Source organism: Vespula pensylvanica, chromosome 8, assembly GCF_014466175.1.
Source record: "Vespula pensylvanica isolate Volc-1 chromosome 8, ASM1446617v1, whole genome shotgun sequence".
NCBI lineage: Eukaryota > Metazoa > Arthropoda > Insecta > Hymenoptera > Vespidae > Vespula > Vespula pensylvanica.
In genome coordinates this window covers 5,241,780-5,254,279 of record NC_057692.1, presented here as the reverse complement: position 1 = coordinate 5,254,279, position 12,500 = coordinate 5,241,780, and the positions used below count along the sequence as shown (strand labels likewise).

The 12,500-nt window shown below is 32.7% G+C and overlaps 1 long non-coding RNA gene across 5 annotated transcripts in view; it reads right to left on the bottom strand.

Moving 5' to 3' along the window:
- Window positions 1-12,500, bottom strand: part of LOC122631206 — a 110,854-nt gene that overhangs the window by 10,128 nt on the left and 88,226 nt on the right. For all 5 annotated transcript variants that reach the window (XR_006327639.1, XR_006327638.1, XR_006327641.1 and 2 more), the window contains one exon: window positions 9,975-10,112. This is a non-coding gene — a long non-coding RNA (uncharacterized LOC122631206). The remainder of the gene's footprint in view (window positions 1-9,974; window positions 10,113-12,500) is intronic.

Here is a 12,500-nt window from a genome sequence, read left to right as displayed (position 1 = left end):
GTAATAGATAGGAAAAGAAAATCCTTTCGGTTTAAATAAAGTAAGAGAAAGAAGATTATTTCGTTAAAAAAAAAAAAAAAAAAATATAGAGAAAAAAGAAAAGATGTGTAATACTTGTCGAATATATTGATTCATTAATAATTATCTTCTACATTAATCGTAAGAGATTAATACGTTTGATTAAAAAAAAAAAAAAAAAAAAAAAAAAAAAGGAATGAATGATACATACTCCATAGAAACATCCGATCGATTATTAAACAAATCAAGAAAACCAAAAAAGAAGAAGAAATAATATTTTCATTGAGAATATTAATTTATTGACAAGCATATATACTTGTAAGAACAAAACAAAAAATATATAAAAGATACAAAATACAGAAACAAAAGGAACGAAGAAAAAAGATATATCATAAAAATCAAGCATGATACGGTGCATAGATGCTAAATACAAAGATGATCTCTTGATCTCAAAAAAAAAAAAAAAAAAAAAAAGAAAAAAGGAAAGAAAAAAGAAAAGAACAAGAAAGGTTATTTCATTAAAAACAAAAAACAGTCAATAAATAAATAAGTAAATAAGTAAATAAATAAATAAATAAATAAATAAATAAATAAATGAATGAAGGAATGAATAAAAAGATGAAAAAAGAGAAACAATTATGAACAATATCAATCAAATACATATGTATAATTTCATATATCCAAAATGAGAGAGATAGATAGATAAATGAATGGATAGGCAGATAGATAAATAGATAGATAAATAGATAGATATATAGATTGAGAAACACAAAGAGAGAGAGAGAGAGAGAGAGAGAAAGAGAAAGAGATAGATTTTCATAAAAAAGATACGATACCGCACGACATGTTGCGGTAAAGAAAGGTGAGGATGAAGATGAGGATGAGGATGAGGATGAGGATGAGGATGAGAATGAGAATGAGAATGAGAATGAGAATGAGGATAAGGATGAGCATGTATCGGTCGAGAGGTGAAAGAGGAGAAGAGGACACGCGACATGCTTACAATGTTAGCGTTATATGCGCGTACACGGTGCCGCGGAGCGGACAGAACCGGCAGTTGCAAATCAATAACCCGTGTTATAAGGCATTTGGGCATGGCGATATCGATTATGTACCGGTTGTACTGCCACGAAGGAGATACCACGTCCGAAGACGCGATGAAAGATCGTGTACCGCAACGTGACTCGATGAAATCCGGATTACACGGATCCTATCGAATACATCTATGTATATATGTATATCTCTATATGTGTAACACTTTAGTACAAGTATATATGAACCGTATACGAACACACACGTTACGTTTCACACTTATGAACGATGACCGAAGAAAGAATTCGACTTATTTCCACCAAAATTTCTCCTTGTGTGTGTGTGTGTGTGTGTGTGTGTGTGTGTGTGTGTGTGTGTGTGTGTTATGTAAAATGGTATATACAAAATATATGAATTTATTTTCAGATTTGTTCAATTCGTAAATCTTCTCAATTTAAATCTTTCGAGACACGATAGTAGACTGTATGTATGAATACAAATAAGCCAAAATATGGAGAGAAAGACAGAGAGAGAAAGAGAGAGAAAGAGGGAATAGGTATGTAAGTAATAGAGATTTGTAAACAAATTTAACGAGTAAGATGATCTTCCTATTTCCGATGGAATTTCTAGATTGTAAAGGAGAATCTTTTTATTTCGATGAGAACGAAATTGAAAAATTGAAAAGAAAATCGAAAGAGTATTAAATATTTAAATATCTGTTACAAATATATATATATATATATATATTATATACTATATCAAAACATATAATAAGATACTCATAAAATAGATTTAATATATCTACATTAAACTGTATATTCTTTTTTACAAATATAAACTATAACGTATTAATTACATCACACTTATTTAAATTTACTTTCAATCCTCCGAAGGATTCAATCCTCCGAAAGCAAAAAAAAAAAAAAAAAAGAAAGGAAAAAGAAAAAAAAATCGAACGAGTTATTTTTATATGTATAAAAAAAAAAATTGCGATTAATTTTTTTTCGGTCAACGACTTTTTTAAAAAAAGAAATATTATAAAAGAACTTTCTCATCCTCGAATCAACGAAGAAGAATAAACCAGTATTAGTCGAAGGGTGAAGGGTGAAGGGTGAAGGGTGAAGGGTGAAGGGTGAAGGGTGAAGGGTGAAGGGTGAAGGACGAAGGGCGAAGATCCAAGAAATGGATGGATGAGACAGGGTCGACATTGAAAGGATTAATGAAAAACGAGGACTGTCGAGTTAGGTCAATGGCGGGAGCCTAGCTCTAGGGCCCAAGGTCTTCCGACATAAAATCGAATAACGTTTCTCGTTTACAACATACACTTCTAGACACAGTTATTTTCTCGAAATAGCTCGCTCGATAACTCGTTATAAACTGTACCTATTTTCTACCTTCCGTTTACAACGAGTTCTTTTCACAGGTGTACACATGTGCATATATTAAAAGAAAACAAAAAAAAATATATATATATATATATTTCTTTTTTGCAAGTATAGTAATTACAATTTTTTAAATGAATAAGTTTTATATATTTTTTCATATATCGGTCGGATTAACGCTAAGTAGTATTTAACGATTAATCGATCGAATAAAATTTCTTTCCTTTTTTTTTTCCCTTAATTAATGTCACCTTAATTAATGATATTAAAAATAGAAAAAAAAAAAAGTATCCTTTAAAATCATTCGCAAGTTCAGAAGTTGATTTTTAACAGGTTTATATCATTTACATTTATTTCAATCATTAACGCAAAAACGTTGGATAATTCAAAAGAATATTTGACAAGATTCATTAGATTCATGTTACTTATTTTATAAATAAATTTTAATTAACCTTTTCATATTATTATATATATATATATACACTCCTTATATATATGTACATACATATATATATATATATATATTAATTTATTTATATCTTTTATCTTTCAATTGAAATTACTATTGTATTGTCTTACGTTAGAGAATGCAAAAGGAAAAAATAAAAATGTTTTTGTTATATGAAGGATACCATTAGCTTTCGTGCTTGTTAGTTACAAGAATCGATAGACTATAGTAGTAAAAGGTAGGTAGATAGCTAGGTAAGAACCTTAACGCGTACCATCATCCCGAAATTACGCTCGCGTCGGACCTTTTAAGGTATCAAAGCGAATCTCTAATCATATTTGCGTTAGGACGTACCTAGGTAAAATACTCGTTGGTCTAGCGTACCCTAGGCTAGTCAATAGACGTGCGTGAGCTTTAACCACGCACTATATAATATTATATCCCTTGCACTGTATCCCTTGAAGAATGAAAAATATCCTTTTCATTTCTTTTCTACATATTTCTCACGTTAAAAATAATTACGAATAAAATAATTTGTCAAAATATTTCGTTTCATTCTTTTTCTCATTGCTCTTGCTGTTCGGTAAAACAAAACAAAACAAAAAAAAAAAAAAATGAAAAAAGAAAAGGAAAGATAAAAAGACAGATCTAAGTATTCAAATAGTTATAAACTATAACATAATTACAGATGTAACAAACATTCATTCCGATGCTCGCGCATAAAGATGAAAAAGAAGAAAAAAGAAAAAAAAAAAAAGAGTAGAAAGAATCTACATAATTTTAGATCTAAATTCTCATAACTACATAACGATAATTAAATAAAGATCTATACAAATTAACAAACAAACAAACAAAAAAAATATATATATATACAAATATACATCTATATATCCAAATTGTCATAAATATAGCGCCGACATAATTACAGATATAACAACATCCTCTCGAGAGTTCGTCCGATGGTTGGGCATGAAAATGAAAAATAAAAAAAAAATAAAAAAAAAAAAAGAAAAAAAAAAGAGAGAGAAAAAAAGAAAGAAAGAAAGAAAGAAAGAAAAGAAAAGAAAAAGGAAAAAGACGAATGAAGTTAATTAGTAAAGTAACGAAAAGATTTGTGAATGAATGAGAAGAGATTAAAGTGGTTGTGTCGGGTAAGGGACGAGGGGCAGGGGCGAGGATGGGGGTGGGGTCGGGGTCAGAGTCGTGGTCGGGGGTGGAAGGGTCTACGAACGGAAGGGTTAATTGTGAACGGATTAGTCCTGCTTCCGAAAGTTCGAGAATAACGAGCTATGCGATCCGTTCACCGGAAAACACGCTCTCCTGTATATCCCGCTGCGATAATAATCCGTTGCCGTCGTTAGTGTGGCACTTGATGATTACGCTTACAAATTTTATTCGAAAGAAAAAAAAGAAAGAAAGAAAAAAAAAAAGAAAAAAGAAAATAAAGAAAAGAAAAAAAATTCCGAGTCGGAATAAAAGACGAGAAGAGACGAGTAGATACGAGACGACAAGAGAAGTGGATGGGTGGGTGGGTGGGTGGGTGGGTGGCCAAAGAGAAAATTCCAACGATGTCTCCTTGGCACGTTCATTGATCTTCAATAACCGAAAATTCGATAACATTGTCTTCATTTAAGTGTGTGTGTGTTTGTGTGTGTACAGAGGGTATACCATCTATGGTCCGAGCAAATATCTCGAGAATGGTTGAAGTTACAAGAAAGTTTAATAAGAGAAGAAATTTTGTTTCGTTTCTGAGTCAGCTACAAAGTGGCAGAAGAAAATTTTCTTTTTTTTTTTTTTCTTTTTCTTCTTTTACTCTTGACCTTTTCGAGTTATAAAGGTCGAATCAATGGTTTTTTTTTTCTTTTTTTTTTTCTTTTTTGGTACTTATTCTTTTCTTTTCTTTTCTTTTTTTTTTATATTTATGTAGTATATTATTTTTGTATAAGTATTATATTGTTATATATTAATATTACTACGATATATAATATTATATTATTGTTATTATTATTATTATTATTTGTGTATTTATATAATGGAATAGTTATATTTATATGTTTATGCAGTATATATATATATATATATATATATATATATATATGTATAGTAGTAATTATTCATAATGAAAATCATATCTAATAAAAATTTCGTTACTCTGTATTCATAGAAATTTTCAAATATTAAAACAAGTTCGTTTTTCACACCGCAAATGGAAAAACATTGGTTAAAGTAAGTAATTATATTTTGAAGTTATTTACGTAGAACAGGATCGCTGACCTTCAATTCGTCAAAATACACGACTGTGTTTGATTTGTAAATAATCTATTTCCATAGCATGAAGTACAAGTTACAATATATGAATCTTTTAGCAAATCGTTAAGATATCGATTATCTCGTAAACGATGCATAACAATAATTTTTTTACTTATCCAAACCTAAAAATTTTTTAAACACGGTCTTGCAAAAAAAAAAAAAGAAAGAAAGAAAAAGGAAACGAAATTATAGATATTTTTCAAATACCCATATGAAAAACTCTATTGACCTTCGTAACTCGAAAAGATGAAAAGTAAAAAAAAAAAAAAAAAACGAAAGAAAGAAAAAATCATTTTATATGCACTTTGCAATTGAGTCAGTGCCGTACAAATTTCTCTTATTAAATTTTCTTGTAACTTCAACCGGCTTCGATCAGACTTGAGAATTGGATTACGTTTCGATTGAAAAAAAAAAAAAAGAAAGAAAGAAAGAAATGGAAAAAGATAGAGAAGAAAAAGAGAAAAGAAAGATGCAGATATCAAATCGAATCATAATGGAAACGAGTAAGATTATTATCGAGATATTCGTTAATTTTACTCGAATATAATTTCTATCGACACACACACACACACGCGCGCGTACATATATATATATATATTACATCAAAAAGAAATAAATATTTCAACTATCATTCTATTTTTTGATTCTAAGACGACGTTGTGAGAACAAAAAAAAAAGAAGAATGATTTCTCATAAAATATCAATTAACAATCTTTAAGCGTACGAAATCGTACGAATATCGATTTGAAATAGAACGAACGAACGTTCGTTTTTACTTTATCGAAAAATAATTCGTCGATCGATGATCGATCGATCTAATTTCAATTGTAACGAGTCAAGTTTTTATATAGATAATACGTAAACAAAATAAGTCGAAGAAGAAGAAATTTCAGGCGTTAGAACGCTCGATCGTATAAACACGTTGATCTTAGATTAATGATGATGTTAGATTATTAACACGCGATGATTGGGTGGAATTCCTGTTATGATACGAATTTCACGGACTAACACGAAAGGTGTTCGTTGTTTCGGATAGCCATGCGATAAAAAAAAAAACCATAGCTCGATGAAAAAAGAAAAAGAGAGCTAGCGAGAGAGAAAGAGAGAAGAAGAGAAAGAGAGAAGAAGAGAAAGAAAAAGAGAGAAAGAGAGAGTAGAAAATAGGAAGAGGAGGAAAAGGAGAAGAAGAAGAAGGAGGAGGAGGAGGAGGAGGAGGAGGGAGAGGTCTCGTAAAGTCTCTTATCGTGGATCGAACGAATCTGTCAACGACGAGCGTTAAGCCGTCCTTTTCTCGATGCTTAACTAAGAAAGAGCGAGAGAGAAAAAGAGAAAGATACAGAGAGAGAGAGAGAGAGAGAGAGAGAGAGAGAGAGAGAGAGAGAGAGAGAGAGAGAGAGAGAGAGAAAATTTGTCTTTGTCGTTCTCGTCGTCGTCGTTCTCGTCGTCCTTGTCGTCGTCGTCATCGTCTCATCGATCGAACCCTGCTGCTTCTCGTAAAGATGGAGGGAGAAAGAGTATGAGAGAATAGGAGAGAGAGAAAGAGACAGAGAGAGAGAGAGAGAGAGAGAGAGAGAGAGAGAGAGAGAGGAAGAGAATACTGCGAAACTTCGACCCTTTGCAAGCCCTACCAAAGTTTCACTCGCTCTCATAAACACATGCAGCAGTAGTGTATACAGAAACAGAGACAGGAAGGCCCTCCTTCTCGGTTCCGAGAGAAGGCATTGCTTGAGGGGGTTCGAAAAGGAAAAAGGGTTGTTTCCAGCTGGAAACAGAGATACTGCTTAGAATTAATGTGCCTTCTTCCATCCTGTCTATCCGTCTTATTCCTTTTTTTCTTTCTTTCTTTGTTTTTTTCTTTCTTTCTTTCTTTTCTTCTTTTTGGTTTTGACTTTGTTTCGGTTTCATTTGTTTTTTGTCCATTTTGTATTTTTTCTTCTTTATTTCTTCTCTTATTGTTATTAATTTTCTTCTGTTTTTCGTATAACCATCGGAGCGGCAATAAACATTTAATTGGCTATTTTTGCTGTATTTTATGTGTGTGTGTGTGTGTGTGTGTGTGTGTGTGTATTGTGTAATATCAAAGTATACGATGTAATGCGTACAAGTAAAAAAATTTATATAATAAATAAATGATTAGATAGATTGTATGTAAGTGTTCTTCTTTCGTTGAAAATTTTAACACTATTATATTGATCAATATATAAATTCGATATATGCAATATGTGTGTATATATGTATATATATAGTAAATGTATTCTATAATAACATAATATAATGTAATATAATGTATTTCCATTCTAACATTTCCATACCTAACTCGAAATAATATTTCCATAACTAATACGAAAGGAGTAATTAAAATGTTCGTATGGTAAGAAAAAAAAAATAAATAAATAAAACTTCGTCGATCGTACGAAAGAAAAAGAAGAATAAATAACTGAATAAAAAAAAAAGAAAAGAGAGAAAGAAAAAAAAAAAGAATGTAAAAAGAAAAAAGAGAAAAGGAAACGACAGACTCCATTTATTATTACGACAGAATTTTCATTCCCTAAAATACCTTTCGGTTCTTTTTAATACCCTAGCGTCGTCGTCGAGTTCCAAAGTGAATGATTCACCGAACGATAGACCGAGCCTCGAAAATTTCGTCTATTATCGTGGCCGAGTTGAGCTTCGTTAGTCTAATAATTTACTTGCTTCGAATAAAACAATTTATTTTGAAGAAGAAACCAACAGAATGAAAATCTCCTTTGTCTTCTCTAATTGATAAAATCTAACGATGTAATCCGCTAGAATTACCATCTATCTCGAAATTAAGACACCCTAATAAAAATTTGATTAGATATGCTGAAAGAAAAAAAGAAAAAAAATTAGTGAAAAAAAAGTGAGAAAAAAAAAAGCAGAAAAGAAAAAAAGAGAAATAACACGACTGATTTAATAGAAAATTTTGTATTAGAAAAAAGAAAGAAAGAAAGAAAGAGAAGAAATTTTTTTCTTCGCTTGATATCCCTTAACACCCTTTTTCCATCCACTCATTCATCCCCCTCCCTACCATCACCATCGCCCACGTTTTTTTCTTCCCCTTTCACAATCTTACTCGATTGTATACTCGTAAACGCTCGTAAAACTTCGGAAACGATTCGCGAATGCTCTTTTCGAGAAGATGCAGGTGCGTTTGACAGGATCTGTAAACGCGGACGCCCTATGTCGTAGTAACTATAGTATCTATAGTATATATGTACGGCATATATATATATATATATATATATATATATATATATATATAGTGAACGAACCCCTTCATACTTCCGACGAATCAATTAAATTCATTATCCGAGAAATTAACTGGACTTTTCCTTTCCCCTTCTATACGAAAAATTTCATATTTTCTCTGTCTTTCCATCGAATAAATTTCCATCGAACCTTGAAATATTATCTAGCGTTTTTTTTTTCTCCCTTCCTCTTTCTTTTTCTGCCATCGAAACGATTCGACGTAATTTTGATTTAATCTTCTTCGTAAATAAAAGGATTTTTTCTTTTTCCTTCTTCCTTTTTCTCTTTTCTTCACGTATCGTTGTTCACTTTTAATTTCGTTATTTTCACGTCGTCGAAAAGGAGTGATGGAGATAATATCACGTTTTTAAGATAATAGATCGTAATCCCAGAGAGAGAAGAAGTACACTCGATCGCGTTCTCTCACAAACTTTCACTAGAAATTTTTCTCCTCTCTACGAAAGAGATATAGATATGCACGGTAATACATACACATACGAAGTTTTATCTATATATTAAATCACGAGAGGAAGGAATTCATCGGATCGTCGAACAATTAAGTCGGTAAAAGGTTTGCGAGAGTTTCGTGCGAAAAATGCCAAACGAAAATTATCGTTAATGAGACATACATACATACATACATACATACATACATACATACATACATACGCAAGAATATAAATATTATATTATTAAATCTACGACGTACATTTCGTTCTTTCTTTCTTCTTTCTTGTTTTGTTTTCTTTTTTCGTCCTACCTTCATAACACGTTTCTACGATTCGATCGATAATACGACACTTTTTTTTAATCGTCTTACAAACAAATACCTACGTTTCTCGGTAATATGACTCGCTCTGTTTACAATGTTCGCCATATTGACGACTAAATTTTATTTCTACCTACAGTCGAAGAATCAAAGAGACTCTCCATGTTTTTTTCTTCTTTTCGTCGTTTTCGTCATCGTCATCGTCGTCTTCGTCGTAGTTATTTAGCATTACAACGCACACACGTTAAAGAATTTTTAGTCACGTAGTTAATACGCCTTTCACCGAGCCTTATACACACGCGAACTGTTATAATTAGATGGACCTATCCGTACCATCGCCGCCATATTGCCAGCATCCTTTCAGCCAATTAAAACATATAACATATCCGGATTCCATATCTTTCTTCTATCTATATATGCACATATCTTTTCCCATTACATGATTTATATTGAATGTATTTAGCGTGTAGACGAGATACGTGAAAGTCATTTTCATTTGTACACGTTATAAAACACTATCTTTTTTACATTTCTTAATCGTTAAAATTATGAACGGCTATAATAGTTACGAATATATTTGTTTGTAAAGAGAGAAAGAGAGAGAGAGAGAGAGAGAGAGAGAGAGAGAGAGAGAGAGAGAAGAGAGAGAGAGAAGAGAAAGAGAGAACATAAGAAAAAGTCGGATGAGTTAATTAAATCGCCATTAATCCGTATTACCCTTCTCGGTTACTCAAATTAGTCTTACTTTGAAACATGCTTCCGAAGATCTCTGCAGCGAGTCCACGAATACCGTTACAAGCTTTACGAATGATTCATGCTCAGGATCTTAACTCTCGGTCTTTGCCAATCACTGCCAAGTTTAATTGATTCTTATCTCCATCATCTAAGAACAATAAAAAAAGAAACACTAATTAATTAACTGAAACAATAATACGGTTTTCGTACTTTCCAAACAAAGATATGTACCTATCTATGTGTATGTTTATATGTATATGTATATGTAAGATTACTTGGAAAAAGGAGAATAGTTCCTTTAACCTCAAAATTATCGAATTACTAACATTACCACTATGTACAGAAATATCTTTCCTAACCTCGATAAAAATATCGCCGATCTTCAACAACGAACGAGAGAACCAACAAACGAACGATTATCTCTTACAAAAGAAAAGAAAAGAAAAGAAAAGAAAAGAAAAGAAAAGAAAAGAAAAGAAAAAGAAATGTCGAAATCGTATCGAGAAAGAGACACGAAAAAGAGATAAAGAACGTACGTAGTAAGAACGTTGCGATCGAAAAGTGAAATTCGATGAGTTGGCCGATAGAAAAGGAACGGTAGTGTTCGTATATATTATATATATATCACATATATATACATATACATATATACACATTTTATATATATATATACGTACATATATATGTACAACCAACGCAGAGTGCTCTCTTCGCGGCTGCCTAGGTCCTAAGAACGGCAGTCGAAAGGAGTCAAGGTCGTTGCCTCGGTCGTTTTCGCGTCGTCGTCGTCGTGCGTTTGACCTCTTCGGAGCACGTCGTAAGCCGTCGTAAAACTTCGGCAATGTTCGTTCGTCGTTCGTTCGTTCGTTCGTTCGTTCGTTCGTTCGTTCGTTCGTTCGTTCGTTCGTTCGTTCGTCGTTCTTCGTTCGTCGTTCGTCGTTCTTCGTTCGTCGTTCGTCGTTCTTCGTTCTTCGTTCGTTCGTTCGCTCGCTCGTAATGCCCCGCCCCCTTCTTCGCAGGGCAACCTTTCTCTCTCATTCTCTTTCTCGCTCTCAAGCATGTCGGTGCGTCGTCAGCCGACGATACTATTCTATATCTTCATCTTCCTCTTAACCTTCTTTATTCTTTTTCTACTTTAATTTTTCATTTCGTTTTATTTCTCATTTATTTTTTACTTATACACATATAGATATACATTTTTATTTCTCCTTAGAATCTAAACTCAACTTTTTAATTATCACCTACACGTTGTTTACGTTTTACGTAATTCTACGTAAGAATCGTATATCGGATTTCGTATATCAGATTACGTAATATGGAAAAGAAATGTAAAATTTTGAAAGATAATATTATTGAACGAATTAATGATTCTTTTTATTACCGCGTCGTTGTAGGCTTCATGTCGGATAATGCGATCGAAAATATAGAATATTACCGACGAAGAAACCTTGCTAGAACGGTCGAAACAAACAGGGACGCTTTTTTTGGTGACTCACAAAACAGAGTTAAGCGAGGAACGGGCATTCGTCGCGTCAGCTGTGCGCTGGTATGTCGGTGCGCCAGCGCTCGGAAACCGCGACAAGCGTGAAATCTCTTCTCCCCTATTCCCTCTTTCTCACACTTACAATTTCACACATACACACATACACACATACTCTCTCTTTCTCGTTCGCTCGTTCTTATTCACTCCCTCTCGCTTGATGGTTGCTTTGTAAGTATATATGTATAATGTATGTATGTATGTATGTATGTATGTATGATGTATGTATGTATGTATGATGTATGTATGTAGTACGTCCTGCCTCTGCCGAAGCGATCCGAGCGTACTTACCGTTAGTTACGCCAATGTAACAGATTAGTACCATCGTAATTGCATCGACCGTTCTCCTAGACACTACTACTACCACCACCACCACCACCACCACCACCACCACCACCACCACTAGCAACAGCAGCAGCAGCAGCAGTACCACCACCACACCACCACCACCACCGCTACCACCATCACGACCACCAATGTCGGGCTTTCTCTAATCTCTCAGGCTAAACTCACGATTCCGAAATCGTGTAAATTCAATGTAATCTCGTCGACATGTTTCTACTTCGATTCATATTTTTGATAAAGACGAAAGATACAATAATGTACAGTGGTAATGAATATTTTGTCTTACGTTGATATATTCATATTTTATATATATGTGGAACTATGTATTTATACACTGTGTATACGTACATGTATGCATTTATATATATATATATATATAGGTATATATATATATATATATCTCTTCCTTTTCTTTCTGTTTTGGTTCTCCGCCAAAGAATGTGGTAATAGAATATAAAAAAGAAAAGAAAAAAAAAAACAGGTCGCAAGATGGTAGATGATACGTTCCTGATCGAAACGAAATAATTACTAATAGATTATTAATAGAGCATATCCATCTTCGTTCGAACTCCCGCATTGATTTTCCTTCGTATGTAGTTACTTTTTTCTAATTTTTCTTTTTTTCTTTTTTCTTTTTTTTTTTAATTTCTC